Raw genomic sequence first — 14,104 nt, forward strand, 5'->3', positions numbered from 1 at the left:
GCCCCTGATTAGCGGTTCATAAAGTTGTTATCATGTTATACCACCATTCCTAAAATTCTTAGGGGTCTATTTACTAAGCCTTGGATGGAGATAAAGTGGTCGGAGATAAAGTACCAGCCAATCAGCTCCTAACTGCCATGTCACAGGCTGAGTTTGAGAAATAACAGTTAGAAGCTGACTGGCTAGTACTTTATCTCTGTCCACTTTATTTCCATCCAAGGCTTAGTAAATAACCCCTTAATCCCATTTAATAATACAGCCTTGTCTGATTTATGCAAGTACAGAGTCTGTTACAAAGTGTTTGATAATAATTTACGTGCTGAATTGATGAAATGTTACAAAAGATCAGTGTTTCAGAGAGATGGGTGATTGTTATAAATCACACAACCGGGTGATTTCCTTTTCAAACAGTCAATCACATACTCAACACTCCACTCGCTATCCCTTAAATGATCACCTGTGCAGGGGTCCACATCCCAATCAGCAAATCCGTTTCCATGCACAGTGAGAGAGCTGTTGTCCTGATTACACATGCATCAGTAACTATACATCCATCGGTGGTTACACCGATACGCCTACATCTTATTTCTGTTGCTGTAGATATTAATTACCTTCTATTCAGATCAATGTATATTATTTTTATAGGTCACACACTGTGGTGATTCCATAATTAGCCTGTAAATCACGCTCTATACGAGCCTTAACCAGTAACACATACAGGCATCAGATTAACAATCAACTAATCTGTTTCCATGCAGAGTGACAGGGTTGTTGTCCTGACTCTGCACCCATCACAGAATAGTAACAGCCTATTCTGTTACTGTGTGCATGAATAACCTTGTGTATGGTTCTTTTTTTGTTACTCAGACTGTTAATATTGTCATTGTGTATTTGCTCTCTATGAAGATATTGGTGCAAAAACAAATTAAGAAGAGTGCTTTGCTCTTATTTGAGCATACTGTCTATCTGGGAAATCCATGATATAATCGGTGGGTTTAAAAATAAATAAATAATTGCAGTATTTCCCAGTGTGCCTTTCACCAGAGATCACATTATTCCTGTTTTAATGCATGTTAATAAAATGTGATGTTTTTAAATTGAAATAGCAGATTCTTATGTGCACCAGTGTATGATAGCTTTCTTGTAAGACAGTGGAGATGATATGTCAACAGTAACTGCAAAGCCTGGAACACACACACACTAATAGAGGCCCAACTGACCACATACACATGTTCCAGAATATTTATAGACAAGTCACACCATGCACAAAACCGGATTAAATAGAGCATATACTCCCCTCTCCTAGGGGGAACATGGACACTAGGATGAATTACCGGTGCACCACCCATGACACATATGCACCCTGCACGCCTGCCAGCACAATAGTCCTTTTAGAGCACCTGTCCTGCATGTGTACATTAATACATCATGGAGAATCCTCATTTCTTAGTTTCAGTGAATAGCAGCACTAAGAAATTATAATTAGCGGGTCTAATATGCCCCCAAACCTTGTGTATGTTTGTATTGGAATCCTGATATGTCTGAATATTGTTTTAAATGTGTGAGGACCATTTCATTATACAACAGGAGGCCCATAAGATGTGTAATCAGTTGGGTTAATGTTAAAATTCATGTGACCCTGGATAGTCAGCATAAGGCTACATAGATAATTTAATACGTTATTATTTAGTTAGAGCCATAAATGGAGCAACACAACCCCCTATCACTAATACAGTAGAGTATCAATATAAGAATGCTAGCTGGCATATATTCTTAGTGAGACAGCACCCCTAATCTCAAGGGGATAAAAGGTTGCTATGGCCTCTTTGTAGCTGGAGCTGATATGGATTGAGATGTTCAGTGTCCACCTACAGATGTGGGATCACACATTTCGCCTCAATATGCCATACAGCAGGAGATGCCTGGCGTGAGTCAGCCGGCTCACATGCTATTAAAGGCTCACAGTTCCTCAGTCTGAAGTATGAGTATTTAACCACATAGAAGTGTTTGTGGGACCTTTGCATCTATTGACTTGAAGGCATTCTCCACACTTCTTCTGTTCATTCACGGGTGTTATGTATTGTTTTATTAATAATAATATGTTATTGTTAAATAGGGTTTTTGTTTTTACAGTAAGTACTAATTATTCACACAAATTTACATTCAGAGAGCGCTGAAAGAAGGAATTTAATTAACTGCGGTAACCTAATTAATCCACCAAGGTGATACAATTATCCTCAAAATCAGCCAGCAGGTTGCACATAACAGAGATATTTTTTTTTTTTTCGAGACTTGGGCAGACTTGGAAACAACTCCTTGTTAAATAGCCTTTTTCGCGAGCCGCGGCAGTGTTGACACATTGGTCCGGGAACTTATCCCGAACTCTGTGTATTCTCTACTCTAGTGGGAGGAGGTAATCAGTAGGCAGGAGAGGCAGCGTGCATCAGCAGCATGAAGAGAACAGTCAGGAGTGTAAAGGGAGATAAGGTCAAAGATGTACAGTAAATGGGAGAGGAGTGGGTGAGGGCTTTGTGAGTGTGAGAAGCTTGAATTGGATTCCGAAGGAGACCGGAAGCCAATGAAGGGCTTGTAGGAGAGGGGAGGTGGATGTAGTACATTTGGTGAGTAAGATGAGCCGGCTGCAGCATAGAGGATAGATTGGCATGGAGAGAGGCATTTGTCAGGTATGCCAGATAGGCAATAGAGTGTATTATTAATGCTGGTCCATTTAGAAAAATCTTATCATACCTGCAGTATGCACAACGCAAATGATTTAGTAAGTCAATACAATGGGTGTGTCACTGGCCTAGACTGTGGGTGTTGTGAACTCGGGGATTCTTCCGATGGTTGGGAAGAGGAACCACAACTGAGTCGGAACTGGGGTGGCCTAATATAGGACTTCCTCATACAGGACACTGACAGTGAAGTTTGGTGAAATATTGAAGAGCTTTATTGCAGGAAAAGAACAACTTAAAGTCATATGTCAAAAGGGATTTGTGGAGGAATGTCCAGACCCATGGAGGGTTTTGTGAGCAATATTAGAGATGCTGGTGACTGAAGAAACTGTGGGTGATGTTAAAAGTCACTGATAACTTAAAGAACTTATAAACGGTGGTTAAAGACACAGATGATTAGAGAACTTGTGAGCGGAGATCAGGACACTGGTAAATTGAAGAACTTAAGTGCAGAGGTTTAGGACGCTGATGATTTGTAGAAGTAGAACGGTGACTGTGACGCTGATGATTGGAAGAACTTAAGTGCAGTGGTTTAAGACGCTGGTGATTCGTAGAACTTGAGAACCGTGACTGAGACGCTGATGATATGAATAACTGAAGTGCAGGGGTTTAGGACGCTGTTGATTTGTAGAACTTGTGAACGGTGATTTAGGCCCGCAGCCACGCTGATTCCTAGGAGCACTGGTGACTGGACCGCAGAGAGATAAACCGGCCGCTGAATACACTGGAACCGGTGCAGCGAACTGGCACCTGGAAATGCCGGAGACACTGGAGTATAGTTTCAGAGATCCTTGCCGGGAACAAGAGCGCTGGCATCCACGTCAGGGAAAGACGATACTCAGGCACTGAAGCCCTGTCCGGCGTCTGACTTTGAATTCCCCGCCACCGCTGGATTGGCGGAGCAGTCTGATGACGTCACCTGCCCCCCGCCCACGTGATGCCGGGTGTCATGGCGGCGCCCATGCCCCGGAGAACCGCCGGGAGCCGCGCCAGCCAGACGCCGGAGCCCGTGGCCCACCGAAGGCAGAGGCCGCAACACCGTCCAGCAGACACGCAGGGGTAAGCGCGGCGAACGCCGCCTCTGGCGTGTGACAGGGTGGAATTAAAATGTCTGAAAAGTCGGTTGGGTGTCTGTTTTTTCCTGTCTATTAGACTCCCAACTGACTTTTCAAACATTTGAATCTCCCCCAATATCTTTTAATTTTTAAATAACACACATCTTATTATGAACATAAATTTTACCTCTTAAAATGTATATATTCTTTAGGTTAGTGTGAGCATTAATATTTATTTTGTCTTTTTTTTCTAGTGTAACACAAAATTCATTTAGATGTCCGTAAAGCAAATCAAGGGCACAGCATACTGTGCGGCATTCTGAAGTAAAAAAAAACCACAAACAGATTTGTTAGGTATACTGTACATGAAAAAAACATTTAATACCTTTTAAACAGAAACCTACATAGAGAGAAGTAAATCTCTGCTGGATATCGGAATATGCACATCCCATATTATTTTGCTCCATGCAATATGGCAGCTTATAGAAATAGTTACAAACATATGCACTTTTAAAGAAATGCTTTCCAATTATTGTTTAGCTTAAACATAAAGACCCGCCATCCTACTGAGATGATTACTTCAATTACTGCCATTACACAATCCTGGTGTGATGCAGGGAATCAATGCGCAATGAATCCCAGCTTGTGTATGCACTCGCTTTCATCTTGACATTTTCCTTAGTTTGTCGTTATACACAATGATACAGCCTAGAGGGTTCAAGGTTAAACTTAGAATAACACACAAACACTATGACAATTGGAGCATTCGCATTTTATCATTACACGTATTTCAATATTGGTAGGAAACAAACCGTCACTATAGCTGTGACTTAGAATATCCTTCTTGAGGTGATCACTGTGACAGCAGCCATGTTGTGATTTATTGTAAAATGTTTAGGACCTGCCATTTTATACCAAGAAAGTTATGTACAATGAAATGACCAGAGGCAAATATATAGCAACAGAATAGTATAGTTACTTCAGGGCCATAGGCGTTTCTATCATGGGTGCAATGTGTGCGGTGCACACAGGCCCCTGGGTCCAGTGGAGCCCACACTGCATCCATATTGTTTTAATGCTCACCTTTCCAGAGTCCAGCGATGCGAGCTGCAGTCGCAGCAAAAAAATCACATACAAAATGGCCGCCACACATGCACAGTAGAAAATGAGTCTCCAGACCATGGCGGGCGCCATGTTTTCCGGACACCTGCGCATGCGCAGTGCCGGAGCCTGCGGTGCTGTGGTGAGGAGGGGCCAACCTGGAGTCAGCACACGGGCCCCCTCCTCTCTAAAAATGCCCCTGATCAGGGCCCTTTATTTTTTAGTTCAATCAGGAATATATCATGTATAGCTGGTGATGTCACGTTAAGCTTATATGGACTGACAACTATACTGCATAATGAGATCAGTATGAGATGTAGACAATCCTGGTACCTGAAATCAGGGTCATAAGTCGGAGGCTGCAGTGTTCCAAACTCAATCTTTTCCCTTTTACAGTTCACGCTTTATACTACCAGTGCAAGTGTTAAACTTTTTTTTTTTTCACATAACAACATAATACAGTAAACCCTGTTAGAGTAATTTTATAATCAGGCTTATATGTAATCAATAGATATTTGATTAAGTTATACTGTTTGAATTCATAAGATGCATTATCTGTGTGTAGCTTTAAAGTAGAAATGAGCGGGTTCGGATTTAACGCCAGAATTAACGCCAGTTTGGTTTTATCCAGATTTTTCCTATTGGCTATCCAAAACACGTGACATCCATGAGCCAATAAGATGCCGCTTTGAGAACCGAGTAAATCCGAGTAAAACCGAACCTGCTCATCTCTACTTTAAGGGATATTAATTCAATTTGATATATTTTTGTCAAAAGAGCTATAAATCGGTCTGTGTTAAACAGACCTTGCAAGGAGACAATTGTTTCATTCTGAAACATATCTGGAAATTATAAAATGGCGGACAATGTGATTCAATGAGAAGATGAACTTATCAAAATGGAAACTTATCAACCAAAATATCAGCTTATGGGAACATAACAGACTAACCCACTTTTGGAATCTCCTCTCCGGGAGAAGGTCAGAGAGGAGATGCTTCTGAAAACTTCGGGGGTAGGGAAGGGTGGAGGGGAGCAGGCCAACAAATCATTAGGTTCTGCCACCATCACAAGAAACCGCATCAACTTGCGGTTCCACGGGCGGGGATAAATTACACAATATCAATTCATTTAGCCCCACCCCCTCTGTACAGCACCACAATTTCCTGGTACTATCTCCTAGGAAGCGGGTAGGATGCAGGAGATCTGCCAACTCTATCAGCGGTGCGGGGGAATACCCGAGAGTCTCCAGCAATTTCCGAGAGAGTAGGCAGGTATGAAACATAGGCATTTATCTGCATACAGATGCTATTCTAATACAATGGACCTCTCTTTTCTATTGTTATTTGTCTAACCACAGAAAGTTTTACTTGTGTGGACAAACGGATTTAAAAGCCATAATGCAAATAGCATCATCTTTATAGTATGTCCATGATGACACTAGCACCTTCCGCCAGGCTCTGGGAAGGGAGTGTTAGGGATAGGGTTAGGATTAGTTTAGTGGCTCACACCTGTTGGGATTTTAGGCGCTGGTGTCGGTATTCTGACTACCAGAATCCTCACTACCGGTATCCCGTACCCAACCCATTAAAAGTTAGGTTAATACTTTCCTATGAAATGCACCTGTTTTTGAGGTTGTTTGCAGAAATTGTTCTCTTTCAGAAACTTTGCAATTGCCTAACTTTGCACACCTGTATTCTAAAATAAATGTATATACAGTTCTTTGGAAGACTTGCTTTGAATGAAGACTATTGTTATTCACATTAATACTGCAGGTTTTTGTAAGTTTTATTTCAGACTTTTAATTATTTTTTTTTTGTCAGCACTGTTAAATGCTGAAAAACTTCTGCTTACGTTTTCTTTCAGTTTTGAGTGCCAACAAAAAATCAATCGTATAAACTACTAATGAGAAATAATTTGTATAGCACTAATTAGCACATTAATGTGTCTACATACAAGCATGCAACATGCAGCTACTGGTAGGAACTAATACAGATGACAGGTCACCTGCTGTAGAAAATAATCTAATATCAATTGCAGTTAGTTTCAGGTTATTAGCAAGGCTAATATTAGCATGGTCCTTATTATGGGTTGATGTGTGAATTATATATCATGCCTAAACGAAGCATGCTGTTTAATTAACCAGCATCTCTAATTGCAATTTAAAAAAAAAAAAAAAAGGATTTCATATAAATAGGATATTTCCAAGTACTGTACTGGGCTGTACTCCCCATTGCTACCCAATGATGGACCATGATGATTAGGATTTCAGAGACATTTATGATGCAGTTATTGCAAGCACATTGCTGTGGAAGTTGACATTTTAAATTTCTCATGCAAAAACAAAATGGCATTTATTCCGAGCAGTGAGCAATATGCTCTCGCTCCATGCTGGTAGCGATGAAGAGTTGGGAAGAAAAAAAAAAAAAGGAAAGCTGTAACAATAGCAGTTTGATGAGAAATGAATTCATTTTATTTTCATCATTTGGATCAATAACTCTCTGCCTCTACTGCGTCCTGTAGCCTGAAGGCAGTTGGGTAATCAATGGAATCAAACAGAGGGGCCCTTCACCCAGCTCAGAGTCCTCTCTGATCTTTTCTAGGAGGACTCTAGACGCTTGTGAAATTCTAATTCATGTCAACTTCATATCAAAGAAATTCCACGGAGGTTTGGTCATAAAGAGTATCATAGTAGTAACGATTCAAAATCTATTTTTTGCTATATGTTTTTATATAATTTAAGGCTTGCGTGTTCAGTCCACAATGACTGGAAGCTCCTTAGAAGTTTAACGTACTAAAGCAATGGGTCTTTTATTCTTTAGAGAACAGCGTATAAAGATATTATAAAGGGGAGGGTGGATAAAAGCACACTGACACTCAGACAACAGACTAACAGTAGTTTTCCTAAATAATAAAGAAACAAATGTTACACATATACTGTATAATTCACAGAGTATATTTATACGGAAAGCACGATTCATCCTGCACATTTACAGCAAACATGCATCTACTGCAATAAGGATTATTGCATTTCCATGTCTGCTCATGACTGTTGGCTCTAGTATGTTTTACGCTTCAGAATATACTGTACACGAAATACAGACACACAAAGATTCCAAATGTTCTGCTGTGCCCTTAAGTCTAGCACAAATAAGTCATACTTTATTAGTGTTCATTCTAGCACTCTGCACCTGTCACAACCTATGTAGTTCCTCTTTCCTGCCTGGGGTGTCAGCACTGAGATACAGACCAGAGTGTGTTAGAAGCACCAGAGCAGAGAGCAACATCCCATGCAGGAAAGAGGAACTGCACGGGTTGTGACAGGTGCAGGATGCTAGAATAAACAACTCTTTATATTTGTCTTAAATTAGCAAAGACAAACACCTATTGGGTGCTGGTAATGTGTAGCAATGCTACAGGGTCCAATGTTGCTAATGTCCCCTGCAAAGGAAGTGTCACAGTCTAGGTCAGTAACAGTACTTCTTTGCTTTACTCCCCATCACTCACAGTTTATTCTTTGCTTTATGCCGTGCTGCACTTCAGCTTTTACCAAATAAGAGCCTGCCTGGTGAAGCCTGGCAGGTTTAACAACTGAGTATAAGTGGCTTATTTATCAATTTACATTTGTGGGATATTCCCCAGAAAACACACTGTTTAGGGGTAAGGCGGGGATACCTGAAAATATTAAGTATCCCCTGAATGTATCTACAGGGGACTGCATTTAATATTGGATATATCTGCTTGGCTTCCACATTATGGACCACAAAAGAAACCTATGGGTACTGCTTAACTGGCGAATTTACCAAGCTCCAGAATACAACACATTTAGGTGCTTAACCCCACCTGAAGATGGCGTTAGTCAGTGGAGAGTACAGGTTACACTCCTCAAAAATACCAGGAGAGGGATCCATAAGATCCCTGCCAGGCACGCTTAAATGTGTAGTCAGCAGGCTGCACATTTGCACAAGTGTGGCTGCCCCCGGCAAATGAAAGAAAAGCGACTGCATCTATTACATATCACATGGAAGGGTTCTAAGCCCCTTGATGTGAATAATTATATATGCCAGTGGTACTTCATTTCTTATGGCCACAAAAAAAACTGATAATTAATAAATAGGCCCCTAAGACTTATTAATTCCCTGAAGCAGCCAAGTTCTACATCCTATAAACGTCTCCACACCAGTGCCAAATTAGTGTCTGCATGGGCCTGGAAATGAACATTTATGAAGGGCCTATTGTACGCCACCTTAGGGGTGTGTGGCCAGTTCTGTGGATGGATGTGGTGCACATATGGGGTGTGGCCTGCTGCATCATATATTTAGCAAACAGCAGTAAGCTTAGCTTGCAGCTGTTTTTAATGCACCGATTACCCAATCTAAAGACTGTACATCCCCCCTTTTACCTGCCACAGCTGCAGGGTTGCCACTGAATATCTTTCAAATTATCTAGCCTCAGGGGTGCCACCACCTGTGTGCCCACCCCCCTTAATCCGGCGTAGCAATCACCATGGTAAGTATACTAAATCGAGCACTCTGTTATTGTTGTTTGTTTCCTGCAAACTAATCGGACAAGAGGGTGTGAGATGGAAGTCTGGCAAGAGGTTGGGACCTTGGATGATTGCCAGTGCTGGCTGTAACCTGAATTTTTTCCCCCTGTATACACCTGCCAGGCCCCAGCAGACCCTCTGGGCCTATTTTCATTTATGGGCCTGGAGCTGCAGCTCCATCCACCCTATTGTTATTCCGGCCATACTTCACACAACACAGCACATCTTGATCAGAGAAGGAAGGACATGCAGTCTGAAGCACGTGGTCTCATTCCTTCCTCTGCAGCATGCAAATGCATGACTGGGGCCTACTTCATTATAAGAAGATAATGCACTTACTGTATAGTCAGGCCTGTCATGCACCAGTGTGCTGCAAAGTTATTGCCTATTTTTGGCTACACATTCTTACTCAAGGAGCACATTAAAAACCAGCACAGGGAAGCATCTCTGCAGAACACAGTTGTGTCTGTTCAAGATTTACTTCGCCAAAATCTGATGGGAATATATGGTCAGCCAGAAGTCCCACTGAATTGTGTGGTCTGTTTTCTGCAGTTTGCAATATTCACTTGTCTTACACTGTTATTAAGGATTTGTGTTTTTTTAAGTAAATTATATTGTTTTAAAGTTATTACTGAGAATAAGGGTAGTAAACTTTGTAGGTTAGGAACATACGGTCCTTGAAGGATAACCGGCTGTGCACAACTGGCCGAGGTTCACCACCCAGCAGTGCCTGGTACAAGCTGCCTCAATGACACTTTCATAAGGTATGTAGTCACAACTACTGTATTACAGTGTTCATATTCAGAATGTTGACAGCAGGTGGTTGACATTCAAGATGTTGACATGGTAACATGTCAACATCATTAATGATGACTCCTTCAAAACGTTGGCATCGAAAGAATGCCGAGATAGGAAATGCTGACATTGTCACAATGTTAACAATTCCATTGGGGTTTGAATTACACTAAATAGACAGTGTCAACATTTCAACAATGTCAACATTATATCAGTGTCAAGGTTATGGACCATTTTGACATTCTCGTCTCATCCTAATGAATGTCGACATAATATATCACACCCTTTGATAACTACCCATTCAATTTGATGTGATTCTAAAGGAGAATTCTCAAAAATATCTGTTAGTATATACTTTATCTATGGAACATACTCATACAGGATCATCACTGAGTTCGTAACATTTATATGACTATTACTAAAAAATTACAATCTTGAAAACAACTGTTATTTTTTAATGTTGCAGTTTACTTTATCATAGAATACTCAATTTGAACAAGACCATAGTTATCCAGCAAAGCCTGTGTGTCTGTAATTGGCTGCACTGTTTTACAAAGGCTACCTGAGCAATACTTTAAATATGATTACGTACTCAATTATTCATTGCTAGAATCATGTGGAAAGGGGGAATCATTAAAACCATAGATAAATGTGTAGCCACAAACAAATTACAGTATATTTAGACAGAGCCAATTACCCTTGTAGGCCTCTGCTGTAACTGTCACTACAGTGTGGTGTGAACATTCCTTTATTTTTTCCTAATACCATTTTATAGTGGCTTATTACCCAATGAAAAAAGAACCTTAATAAAGCTGAAATATGCAAGTGAAACCCACTAAGAATTATTGTACAAATTACGCAGCAGTGAGGAGATTATCATAGCTAAAAGTATAGATATCTTCTTTTACGGTAATATTTGTCGTTCTTTAATTACACTCATACATCTCTTGGATGGCATGTTGATGCTCCTTGGTTAATTTGCTGTCTTAATTGTTTTTTTTTTCTTTCCGTCAAACATTTGTATTCACTGCATTAATACACTCCAGTATTAAAGGGAAAAACATATTGATAAAGACAGAGGCATTAATGTTATATGAATAATCAGACTTTGCTAGCAACTCTATTCATCACTTAGCTGGGTTGCACAAAATTGTCTCTCAAAGTCATTGCAATAGTTTGAGTTGTGTAGTCATAATGGGCCTAATTTAGTCTTGTTGGTAGATGTGCTAAATTTAGCACATCTACGATCAGTCTTCAGACACGCGGGGGGACGCACAGCACAGTGCTAGTCCGCCTGTATGTCAGGCCCGACCCCCCCCCCCCCCCACACACACACACAAGTACAAAAGCATTGCGCTTTTGTACTTGAAGAGCAGCTACCTACCAGCGCAGCTCCTGCGCGCTGGCAGGGAGCTACTTGTCGCTGCCCGGGTCATGGCGGCTGCGTGTGATGTCACGCAGCCACCACGGCCCACACCCCAACCGTCCAGGCACGACTAAACGCCGGCCAAACGCAGCCAGCCCGCCCCCTCCCACCCAGCGACCGCCTCTGCCTGTCAATCAGGCAGAGGCGATCGCAGGGCTAAGACAGCCGTCGGCTGTCTGGAATGCGCCGGCGCACTGCGGCGCCAGTGCATGCGCAGTTCAGACCTGATCACTGCTGTGTGAACACGCACAGCAGCAATCAGGTCTGAATTAGCCCCAAGGTTAGTTAGATCCAGTACATCTCACTTTACCCTACTTTCTTTGGGCACCTCTGTGGACTGTATCCCGGGACCGCCGCGTGGCCGTCACAGAGGAGCAGTGCAGGGTCTCCCAGCGGGACCCGCCATTAAATCGTGGTCCGCTGCGATTAGCTGCGGGAGACGGTCCGCGGCGCTGGCGTGGAATATATTACCAGGCTTTCAGTTCAGCGGGAAAAAGAAAAAGTTTTAAAAAAAACTAATATGCAAAAAATTGCTACAAAATCTTAGTTTACAAAAATATCACACATTTAATTTTTCGGTTCAAAAGATAAAGTTTTTTTTCATGATTTTCTTCTCTTAACTCCGGGGAAACATGGCAAATCTGATTACAGGGCTTGGAGCTGTGAATCCTATACCCACCTCCCACTACATTTTGCTATGACTCCCTGCATTATGTTGCTGGGAGTTAGGCCATGAAGTGGAAATTGATAGTGAACGCCAGTCTGCACTGGAGAAATGGTGGGATTTGGGAGGGCTGCACACAAACTTGAAAGTCTCCATTGTGGGTAGGTACAGTATGACTGCAGCAACAGTAAACATTTCATACTGGATACACATAACTTTTAAAACTTATTGTTGCCAGCTACAGTGGGGCAGTTAAGTGGCAATTACAAGGCACAGGGAGCATCAACAAGATTTCCATTTTCTCTAGTAACTAAGGGGATGATCAGGCAGTCCCTGCGCATGCACCACAATGCGCACGCGCGTCAGACAATAATAAAGGGCATCACCGGTCAGCAGCGGGATGGTGCGAAAAATCTGATCGCACGGGCGTTCGCAAGGTGGTTGACAGGAAGAGGCCATTTGTGGGTGGAAACTGTTTACTTGGAGTGTCAGGGAGGGTGTCTGATGTCAGCTACAGCCCTGATCAGCCTGTTATCATCGCACTGTAGGAGTAAGTCCTGGGCTGCGCAGAGACTGCACACAGTGGATTTTTGCAGCTTTGTGTACACATGGAATTGCACACTTGCACAGCGAATTTACACTCCCCCTGGAGGCGGCAGCAAAGTTTGCAGCCCAGTGATCAGGACTGAATCACCCGCCAAGTGCAACAAGAAGAGGTGGGTAAGTAAGACAGAGATATTGTAGCTGCCAAACCTTTGCTGTGTGGTAATAGATACTGTAGTTCTACCCCTAAAAGCCCAGATTTAGGAAGGACAGCCCCAATTTGGATAAACTGCCCACAGAATGCTGGGAATATTAGGAGGTATTGTCTGCACACCATGGAAATTAATTAATGTATATGAATCATGTGTTTTACTGTACATGACATATATATAAAAGCTGACTTAAACCTCCTAGATAACATTATTCAGGATGATTTCCATGCAATAATAATCGCAGCAAAACAAAAGATTATCTGCAAACATCTTGCACTGTTTTATTCTAGTAGAATACACATAACAATGGATCAAGAACCATCTGGAGTACTAGGGGGCAAAACTACTATAAAACTGAATAATAATAATAATAATAATAATAATAATGATAGCTACAGTAGATAGGGGAAATTATAACTAACTAATGTCATCTACAGAAATACCATGGGCCATATGTAATGCCATCCAAGTTGGCCAGAGATACGGGTTGCAGCCGAACGTGGACATTTTTCAAAGGACAACTATTTACAAGGCAAAACCATGACTTGTAAATGATTGCTGCTATAAAAAATGCCAGAGTTCGGCCGGCAACCCGCACCTCCAACCAACCTCGGATGGCATTACATCTGGCCCTTTTGGATGAAGCTGGCAAACAAGAGGACCTAGATGCAAAATAGTTCATAAAGATTTGAAATGCAAGTGTGTGGCTGCTTCTGACAGAAGTCAATGTATATTAGAGAGTAATTACACTTTTTGGACTCCGGAGATAGAGCAGGATAGGCTGAGGTAAATTGACCTCAGGGGAGAGTATGTTGGGAGCACTAGAGAGCATGATCTTTGGTACGTGTACCCATACACCTTTATGGCCCTGGAGCAGCACAAAACAAAAACACTTTCTATTTTAATTTCACCAAGTGAAATTATAATCTGTAAGAGTTTTTGACATTAGCGGTAAATGGACAGGTATCTTCTATCCAAGCTCCATTACTAAATTGTCTGATTCCCGTACTTATCATATGCTTCCGGTTTC

At 41.7% G+C, this 14,104-nt stretch overlaps 1 protein-coding gene and 1 long non-coding RNA gene across 3 annotated transcripts in view; one reads left to right on the plus strand and one right to left on the minus strand.

Annotated features, from left to right (window-relative positions):
* Positions 1-14,104, plus strand: part of LOC135061919 (uncharacterized) — a 90,578-nt gene that overhangs the window by 70,519 nt on the left and 5,955 nt on the right. The gene's annotated exons all lie outside the window — the stretch shown is intronic.
* FBXL17 (F-box and leucine rich repeat protein 17) overlaps positions 1-14,104 on the minus strand; it is a 1,047,892-nt gene that overhangs the window by 4,766 nt on the left and 1,029,022 nt on the right. The window lies entirely within an intron of this gene.

This window comes from Pseudophryne corroboree, chromosome 1 (genome assembly GCF_028390025.1).
Source record: "Pseudophryne corroboree isolate aPseCor3 chromosome 1, aPseCor3.hap2, whole genome shotgun sequence".
Classification (NCBI taxonomy): domain Eukaryota; kingdom Metazoa; phylum Chordata; class Amphibia; order Anura; family Myobatrachidae; genus Pseudophryne; species Pseudophryne corroboree.